The sequence below is a fragment of the Nipponia nippon genome, unplaced genomic scaffold (assembly GCF_047370975.1).
Source record: "Nipponia nippon isolate SJK-2023a ecotype South Korea unplaced genomic scaffold, ASM4737097v1 scaffold_12, whole genome shotgun sequence".
Taxonomy (NCBI): domain Eukaryota; kingdom Metazoa; phylum Chordata; class Aves; order Pelecaniformes; family Threskiornithidae; genus Nipponia; species Nipponia nippon.
In genome coordinates, this window is record NW_028262313.1 from 7,444,897 (window position 1) to 7,455,101 (window position 10,205).

The 10,205-nt window shown below is 43.0% G+C and overlaps 1 long non-coding RNA gene across 1 annotated transcript in view; it reads right to left on the reverse strand.

The window, feature by feature from the left end:
- Positions 1-6,907, reverse strand: part of LOC148056668 (uncharacterized) — an 8,900-nt gene extending 1,993 nt beyond the window's left edge. Inside the window, exons 1-2 of the long non-coding RNA XR_015702595.1 lie at positions 3,014-6,907; positions 2,431-2,521 (exon numbers count right to left, since the gene is read on the reverse strand). This is a non-coding gene — a long non-coding RNA (uncharacterized LOC148056668). The remainder of the gene's footprint in view (positions 1-2,430; positions 2,522-3,013) is intronic.
- Between the last annotated feature and the right edge of the window lie 3,298 nt (positions 6,908-10,205).

Genomic DNA, 10,205 nt, shown 5'->3' on the forward strand with positions numbered 1-10,205 from the left:
CTCAAATCTCATTGGACTTCCACGATCTGAGGCAGACCCTAAGTGGCAATCTAGTTAAAGCAACCCAAAGAATGGACTTTGAGAACCCTGGCTAGGCCGAGAGAGGGGGTGAGAGAGGGGAGGGTGGAAGGCGCCTTGTATCTTCATGGGTTTTCCCCAAGAACTTGTTCATCTCTTCTGCTAAGGTCTTGCTCATTCCTGGTTAATGAGAAAGCTGCAGCCAAGATTTATTGTCCAGCCGTACAACTCTGCAACTTCTTGCTGGGATCATGTGCCTGCCTATTGAGCCATATATATCTCTGTAAGAAAAAAAATTAAAGTGGGCTTGGACCACAACTCATCTGGCTATAACACAGCTTGTCTGTTTGGCCACACATTTTTAATCTTGACTCTTGCATGCAGTTTATAGCACCTTGTTCATAAGAAATTGCAGTTTATTCTTAGAAATATATATTTTAGGTTTTTTAATCTTTATACCCATAAATGGACTATTTTTTTGTCTTGGCTGGTTTAAAAAGTGACCATTTTGTTTAAATGCTGTAATTGCAAATGTGTTGTAAACGTCGTTTTGTTCTATAGTTTACACAAAGGTGCCAAAGTAAATAGTTAATAAAAAAAAAAAACAAACCCTAGCAAATTGTTAAGTTGCTTTAGCTGTTCTTCATATTTTGGTCTCTGCTTTTTTTTTTTGTCAGTCTTTCATTTTTTTCCTAGACATATCATTTGCCCTAATGCTTTCTTTAAAAAAAGAAAAGTGCATCTAAAGAAATGTTCAAATACCACTTTTTTAGTGATTTCATATAGTAGGAAGAATATTTTATTTGAAACGTTACACTAAAATTGTAAGAGTACAGCAGCATTCAAAAATGTAATATACTTTTTGTATAACAGTTCTTCAGAGTATGTCTGGAGTGGGGGAAAAAAACTAACCCTGTTACTTTTCAGAAGCCTCTTCACTCGGCTACCAGAATATAAAATTGTGCTTTTTCACTGCATCAAAAAGTTAACAGTTTATGCAGACTTGCAAACAGGGCATGTATCACCGTTGCATCCTTCGATGCAAAAAGCAGCAAAACCTTTTTTATGTTTCATAAGTCTGATATGGGTACAGAGAGTCTTTCTTAAGTTGGTAAATAATGTAAATACATGTCCTTTCAGAGAGTGAGTCTGTTATCTAGGTATTTTGTGTCATTTAATAAATATTAAACAGTTTTGTGTTGATAAACTCTTGTGTGTAAAATGCCTTCTTACTCAAAGTTCTGTATGTTGGGCTTACTAATGTTTGTGGCTTCTTCAAATTCTTTAGCTTGTGCTTTGATAGCAAAATACGTGTTTGCTACTTAAATATAATAAGTAGTTCCTTCTTCATTCAGTCATTAAAATCCCTTGAGTTTTCTAAGTGGCTTCCATTCCTGAATTTTTTTTAAATAAGTCTTCTGCAAGGTTATTGGAGGGGAAGGAAATAAGCATCCTCGCAAACTCTGAATCAGGATTAGAATGTGTAGAAGTGCCAGAAATGGTACAAAAATACCAAAGGTGGTGGCTTGTTGCTCGTAGAGGAGGCTGCTCTCCTGCTGTACGATTATTCCTTACCTCTCAGTACAGTTAGTAATTTTTTTAATGGCTCTGGTACAATTACTAAAGTACAAAGGACAGGGCTGGAGAGGGAGCTTGCTTGTTACTGATGATGGCCAACTGGGCCGTTTCTTAATGTTTCTTCAGCCATTTGGAACCTCTGGACTAAATCTGAGCAGAATTTGTCAGGAATATCTGCAGCCCGGCCTTTCCCGGTGCGGGTGCTTTGAGGACTTGGTGGAGAGGGGAGGCGGAGTGGTTTCATTTTACTTTCCGAGCTCTGGAGGGGTGGTTTGGGAACAGGGATGGCTGTAGCAAAGCAAGCGCTGATCCTCCAAACAGATCTCTGCAGGGAGGCTGACCTGCCACCGCGCTGCTGTAATCCCAAAGCGTTCCCAGTGCGTGGTGGTTTTAAACAGGTATGGCAAATGTCTTCCAATAACACTGCTCAGGTGCTTCTTTCTCTGTTATAGCTTGGAGGCATCTAAATGTGTGGAGTGGTTTTTCCACTAACAATTTCTCCTTAAAGAGAATGTTTCTTACTTCCTATGTTCTCCACAATCCTACAGAATTTTGTTGTTTAAAAAAATAAAAGTCTTACAGAAGCAGATGGATTATTGGAGATTGATAGATCTCTACTCTGGCAAAAATACCAGAGAGCAGTAAATACTTTTCATTTCTGTTACTGTATGAAGTGCGATATATGTTACTGTACTTTCTCCTGATTTTGAGATAAACTGGTGCCAAATCAAGTTTCAGACAGTAGCTTTGGATTTATATCCCCCCCTCCTCCTTAAAGAGGCAAGGGCTTGTGGACATACTGTGTATTTAGAAAATTAACACCTCAAAACTTACTTGAGGGTTTGAGAGACATTGGACTTTGTGCAGAGGGTATCTTGTGAAATATGGAGTTAACTGGGAAGAGGAGCAATGGATGTTGATCAACCTACAACAGAGCAGGTTTTTCTTCTGGTTAATTAAATCCTTCCTGACACAAGGTCATCTTTAAAATGACTCTTATAACTTGTCTTGTTGCTGCTCATGGGAAATAAGCATTAGGATATAAACGAAAGAAGAAAAGTAACTTTGAAAGTTAATTTTCTAAAATCAGTAAGACATTGCAGCACCGTAGATAGACACCTTTTCTTAAGCTTAGGAAAAGTAGTTCACATCCAGCAAACACTAAATTTTTATTGATTGTTATGGATTTACGCACACCGACCACCGTAACAGGGTCCGACCCTAGGGTCCCACTAAGAATGCCAAGTCCGAGTGAAGGTTTCCAATTACTTCTTTGGTTACAGCTCGAGCTGGGTGCCTCTGGAGAGGGACCCCTACCCCAGTTCACGTACATATATATATATTATACCCGTACCACCCGTCACCGATCCCCAAGTCTAGTCATTTAATTCTGGTCGGTGGTCTCTTGATTTCTTACTGGTTTTCACTGTTGCTGGGCTGGCCTTCTGAAGCGACTTCATTCTCCTGGAATTGTCTCCTTGGTCCTTATCTTCTTCGTTCCTCTCGTATCTGCTGAATTCAGTGAGTTCTTTGTTAGCAGTGTTAGTTTTATCAAAAGTTGACGCTTGGTCAGCTCTTGCGGCCTAAGGCTTCAGGTACTTTAGCTGCTAATGCTAGGCCGCTAACACTAAACGAGACTATTCAGAGAGAAGAATACAGTTAAACACATTCTTCTATAACATTGGTGATAGTTCTTTAGCTTACTCCTTAAAACAATCAGTTGTTTGTCAGCTCGAAAACTCTCTGTTTTAGAGCTGGAGGAAAACAGGGCTGTCACTAGGTACTTCTGTCTTAAAATGCCTAAGTAATCTTAACTTGCTTTTGCTACAAAATTTTGTCTTTTCACAAAAGTGTAAGCCTAGAAGTTCTGCTCCATCTAATGATTTTTTCAGTAATAAGGAACTTGCAGTAACTGCTGTTCCAGTAGATCCAACATTTAGATGCTTTATGCAATTAAGGCACACGGAGGGCCAAGCGTGGGACTCTGATAATGCCCAGGCCATTGCAGGGCTCAAGGGCTGCAATGCTTCTTTGCAAAGCTTAGTCACTATGACTTTGCAAATAGGGAGGGGCTAGTGTGCGAGTAAATTGCATCTAAGATTATAGGGAATGGATTTCTTTTTACCATTTGGAGTGGTAAGTAGTTTTAATACAGCATGAAATATCAGTGCTGGATTATTAGCAAGATGTTCACTTAACACGTAGCTTTTTTTCCCTCCCAGACAAAACCTCATGTGAAATTATCACAATGCATGTTCTGCTTTACTCTTGTATAGTCTCTGAAGCTTGAACTATATCTGAGAACAATTTGTTATCACAGTCAAAAACGGATCATAGAACCACAGAGCGGTTTGGGTTGGAAGGGACCTTAAAGATCATCTGGTTCCAGCCCCCCTGCCATGGGCAGGGACACCTTCCACCAGACCAGGTTGCTCAAAGCCCCATCCAGCCTGGCCTTGAACACTTCCAGGGAGGGGGCATCCACAGCCTCTCTAGGCAACCTGTTCCAGTGCCTCACCACCCTCCTGGTGAAGAATTTCTTCCTTATATCTAATCTAAATCTACCCTCTTTCAGTTTAAAGCTATTACCCCTTGTAAAAAGTCCCTCTCCAGCTTTCTTGTAGGCCTCCTTCAGGTACTGGAAGGCTGCTATGAGGTCTCCCTGAAGCCTCCTCTTCTCCAGGCTGAACAACCTCAGCTCTCTCAGACTGTCCTCACAGCAGAGATGCTCCAGCCCACTGATCATCTTCGTGGCCTCCTCTGGACCTACTCCAACAGGTCCGTGTCCTTCTTATGTTGGGGGCCCCAGGGCTGAATGCAGTACCCCAGGTGGGGTCTCACAAGAGCAGAGTACAGGGGGAGAATCACCTCTCTTGAGCTGCTGGCCACGCTTCTTGTGATGCAGCCCAGGATGCGGTTGGCTTTCTGGGCTGCGAGTGCATATTGCTGTACCTTTTTCAAAAGCAGTCCCGTAACTCTAGCAAGAAAATCTTTCAGTTGGTGGTAGTGTGAGGCTCAGCGCAAGGCTGCTCTGCTAATTTTCACTAAAGGCTGGGCAAGACACTGTGCAGACCAAGCGCTGCCAGGTGCGTGCTGGGGAGGAGGTACAGCTTTCAGGCATGAGGTGGGAACGAAGATTACAAAATACAGCCTCTGCAGAGGTGAGCTGGAACCTTGTCACCGTGCAGGTAAAGCTTGCTTGTAGGCTGTGGCCAGGGAGTAGGTCAGGCTGACTCCTCTGGAGAACTGGTTCTGCAACCAAAGGGCTGCGATTCTGCTGCTTGCAGAACTGGCACCATCTGTGTATCCCTTCAGTTTCTTCTTTTTTATTCCTACAGCAGCAGCTGCTGCTTCAAATCCTGGCTGCAGAAGCACAAAGCAGACACGCCACCTCAAACTGGAGAGAGATTATTCCCCGGAAGGGTTTTGTTGCTCAGGACAATGCAGTGAACAGGCATTAGCTCAGGGTTTGCCAGACCTCATTTCCTACCTCTGTCAGAACTGCAAACCGTACGCGAATTATATATAATTATTACATATATCATCTGCCCTGATGCTCTCTGTAAAAGGGATGTAATGTTATTCTAGGTCACAAGGGATCCTGTAGCACTGATGTCCTGCAGTTAAAACATCCAGATATGAAAATGACTGTATAATACAGAGTCGCCTTTCCAACCCTATGTTTTAGACATAACTTCCTTTTCAATTTCTCAGAAAAAGCTACAGGCAACACATCTTTCATAAGACTTGGAAGTGGGAGGTGCCTCATGTGCACAGCCAGTCATTTTCACAAAATAATTTCTGCTCTGAAGCTGACAAGATCTATCTCCAGCAAGTTAGTGATGGATGTCGATAAAAACACAAAATTGAGAGCATTGACATTTTTCTACTTTGCTGTTACAAGTGCAAAGAATATGTCGAGCTGTCAGTCAAACAAGTTTTTTTCACGTTAAACAGACCCACATCTAGAAGTAGTTTGGCATGACTCACAAAATGCATAAATCTCATCTGCTGCCGCCTTAGCCCGGCTGCTGAGCGCTGTAGTACACGTCCCATCCAGCCGCAGCTGGAAACACCTCGGAGCGCAACAGGGTACCCCAGCACCAACGGCACCAGCTCACCCTGCATCCCGCAGCACCGAGGATGCCTGCAGCGGGGCAGCGAAGGAGCACCTGCTCTACCAGCACCACGCCAAAGCCCAGCGCCTGCCTCCTCTCACCTCCCCAGGCAGCCGGCGTGGGATTGAACCAAGTCGCCTGTATCTGAGTTATGTTTGTAGAAGAGGCTCGTGACGAAATACCGCCGCCTCTGCCTTCGCCTCTTCCTGCTAAGCTGGGAATGTGTTTTTCCAGCTGTGTCAGGACACGAGATTTCAGAGCGCTTTTGCAGGAAGTTTTGCAGCTGTCTGCTGCAACCTGCTCTCTGATCTCTTCGCCTCCCCCCCAAGGTTTCTTTTTTTGGCATTTCACTCGATTGCCCCCGTCTTGACTCAGCACTTTCCTGCAGCAGCATTTAATGGTTTGGTTTCCTACCACCACCTCCTCCAGAAACCCAACAGCTCAGAAACACTGCCATCTGCTCGGAGCAATAGTGAACCACAGCTTTCGCACGTTTTAGATAATAAGTGATTTTTTCAGAGCTAGCACAGCAGAGCTATCAGGAGTCACCCCTTTTCTGCCGCTGAGCAGGTGAGCCCACGCAGCTGAAGCACTGCAGATGTCACGCTGTGCTGGGCAAAGCACGGTCTTCATTACGGCGTCCGGATCCCAGCAAATCCTTATTCCCCAGGCTACAAACCGGGGCTAGCGTGAGAAGGAAAACTTTGGTGAGTAGCGGTAACTCCCACAGTTGTTGGCACAGTCCCAAGAAGGTCCCTGTGGTTCATTCCCCTCTGCCCAGTGAATCTGTGACCTCTCTGGCCAGCATTAATCTCTTCCTCTTTCCATCCCTCCCACATGAAATGGTACCAAATCTTTCCTCTGCCTCCTGGAAAGGAATAATTGGTTCTGCTGTAATCTTGTCCCTGGAAAAAATACAGAAAATGCCTTGTTGTTGAAAGAGACATCTAACAGAATGAAATACATTAGAATAAAGTAGTGATTACTGCATGTTCTAGGTATTATCTCTTCTTTTTATCACAAGCTGTACTCTTCTCCACCACAGATCAGAAACATTAAGTTACTCAGTGCTTCATTAAACACCGGACACTTTGCTTCTATCCATGCACGTCCATCTATTTTTGCAAGTCCCAGGGCTAAGAAAAGTTTGATTACAGATATACTAACCAGCTGAAACTGCTAAAGGATTTGCAAAGGATTAAGCATATGCTGAACATCAAGAATATGATGTAAATCAAGTCAGAGAACAGCCTATAGATTTGAAATTAGGCATGAATTTATATTCCTTGATGAACCAAAGCTCTAAAAAGAAATCATAAGGTCTGGCATATTTGTTCTCAGTACATGTCAATACTGTCTTAAAACTACTGACATCAGACGAAGTATAACATGCAGAAAAATTTAATGCCGTACAGAAACATTACAGTCTTCATTTTCACATCCAGCAATAAACATAAGCAATGTCTTAGAAAACCAGGATCAGCTTGCTATCCATCAGTGGCTCCCAAAATCATGTCAAATGCAAAATCATTTCTCTCTAGTAAGCAAAAGGGTAAGGCATTTTCTCTGCATCATGGTAACAGTCATTCACATTTCTATCATTAAAGGAAAACAGCTGATCATAGGAGTTTGACCTTTTGTTACTGTCATGGTTTAACCCCAGCCAGCAACTAAGCCCCACACATCCCAGTGGGATGGGGGAGAGAATCGGAAGGGCAAAAGTGAGAAAACTTGTGGGTTGAGATAAGAACAGTTTAATAATTGAAATAAAATAAAATAAAATAAAAATAATAGTGAAAAGGAAAACAATAAAAAAAAAGAGGAACAAAACCCAGGAAAAACAAGTGATGCAATTGCTCACCACCCGCCAACTGGCGCCCAGCCCGTCCCCGAGCAGCGGTCACTGCCCCCTGGCCAACTGCCCCCAGTTTCTATACATAACGTGATGTGGTATGGAATAGCCCTGTGGCCAGTCTGGGTCAGCTGTCCTGGCTGTGCCCCCTCCCAGCTTCTTGTGCACCTGGCAGAGCGTGGGAAGCTGAAAAGTCCTTGATTTAGTGTAAGCACTGCTTAGCAACAGCTAAAACATCAGTGGGTTATCAACATTGTTCTCATCCTAAATCCAAACCACAGCACTGTACCAGCTGCTAGGAAGAAAATTATCTCTATGCCAGCCGAAACCACGACAGTTACTGAAGTCTGACTATCACATAAATTTTACCGTTCTTTAAGACTGTCACAATCAACAAAAAAATTACTCATGATAAATAAGATGCAGTGGATATTTGTTAGAGGTTGAATCCTACAAGTACTGAATATAGCAGCTTTCCATGGAATTCAAGAGGAACCGGACAACATCTGATCCCAACCACTAATTTTTTTTTTCTAAGGAAAGCTGGAGGATTTGTTAAATGAGAGAGGACCAGAGTTTCATTTTGCTCCCTCCAGAGCTACAAACAGGAGACAGGCTTTGGGAACTACCCAAAAATTCTCTCTTTAGGGAGAATAGTGCCAAACCCAAGCTTCTGTCAGTTGGCTGGGCAAGAGGAGACTATCCCTGTGCTAATGCAAGAGCACATTTTTAACAACCTTTTAACACATTCAGATGGCTGGAACGTGTGGGCTTTGCTGGGCAAACTTAATCCCGTAGGTGAACGCGAGGTGCCTGTACCAACTCCCTGCAAGTGGAATTTGATCCTTCGGTCTCCCCAGGGACTCCACGCGAGGGCAGAAACCCTTTGGGCAGCCTTCGGGGCTGCCTCGTCGCTTCCCACGTTGTCGCTAGGGTCAGCCTTGACATACACACGCCACAGACACATCAGTCTCTTCTGTGATATTCCGTGGTAATGAAAATAAACCACCAGTTCACAGGGTCTGAATTCATACTTCATCTTTCTATTAAGCTACTCCTATAGCCAGTTTCACATTGACTTAACTGAAAGCAGGATTAGCCCATACTTCGTTTTTCCATAGCTCCGAGGGAGGAACTGTCCTCTCATTTACCTTGACTGATACAGCAAGCAAGAAGTAGGGCTCTGAATAAAAAGTGTGCCTGCTAAGATGACAGTAAAACGATGTAATATCCCAAAGTGCCCACGGAAGGCAGTTATATGGCAGGGATGGAGATGCAGGGATGGAGATACAGGGATGGAGATACAGGGAGGGCAAAGCAACCAGGTGCAAAGAAAGAAAGAATAATCTGTGTTCTGCTATTAATGATGATATTTCTGGTGCCAAACAATGTATTTTGCACTATGCTAAATTATATAAACTATACTGTTCTTTTAATCCCACACCAGTTGCTACTTTTATTCTGTGTGATCAAACAGAGGTTTGCTTGTTATGACAGCCACCATTTGATTTCATGTCAAGCTTCACAAAATTGGCGTAAAGGAAATAAGGTAATCAGTCTTCCTTTTATGTCTGCAGACATCTACTCATTTTACAGTCTATTTCCTATGTGCAAGCAAGAGGTCAAAATATTCAGGATTCTTCACTCAGAACAAGGGGGTGTTTGAACATACCAATGTTTATTCATAAAGCTACATGTCTTGAAATAAATGTTCCAGCTGATACAAAAGGTGACATTCCACCACACAAACTGCTTGGAACATAACAACCATTTTCTCCTCCTCCAATTAATTAAAGCCTAATTCAAAGTCTCTCTCCTAATAGTGAAATCCTCTTCATGTAATTGCTCCTAACTCCCCAAGAGATCACTTTTTAAAAACAGGACTTTGCACTAAAACGGTGAAGCCTGAGGAAATGCAAAAGCCCCAGCAGCAGGACTCTCCCTGGCCTCTGAAATGCGCCATTCTTTGCGGTGGAGCTGAGAAAGACAGAAGGCTTGCTGCTTTCAGAATTCGTGGTTTCGTCAGTGCTGCTGTTACCGGACGCTCCCCCACAGCCTACAGCAAGTGCTGGCTCAGTTATTAAACATAAAGTTTATTTCTTCAGATAAGTTTTCAGTACATTAAGCTCAAAGGCTAAATAAAAAATTATTCTAAGTATTTTGAAATGACATGAATTTTGATATTCACATGGAACGATGCTTAGACAGATGCATGTGCAAGTATGTGATACGCACGGTAAGTCAGCTCTAGGTGCAGTTATTAAGCACAAAAAGAAATGCAAAGAAGCAGTGAACGTGTCTGACCACGCAAGCATGTGTGTGTGGAACCCCCATTTGTACGATGCACTGGTTTCAGCGGTGGTCCTCACTTGCCAGGTTTGCTTTTGTGATACTCTCTGGAGAAGTACAGTATTGCAAGTATACAAGTGAGAGTATTTAACGGACATTTAATCACAAATTGCGTTATTTCAACTTCCTCAAGACTTCATAACAGCTTTCCTATCAACACCATCTATACTCCCGCTGTCTCACTGTATCAGGCCAATGTGTTTTATTGTCTTCTTCAAGAGCTTTCATTTTCTTCCCCCACGACTGGGCATGTCTCTTAGTGCCTGATTATTCAAAATACTATTTGCAGT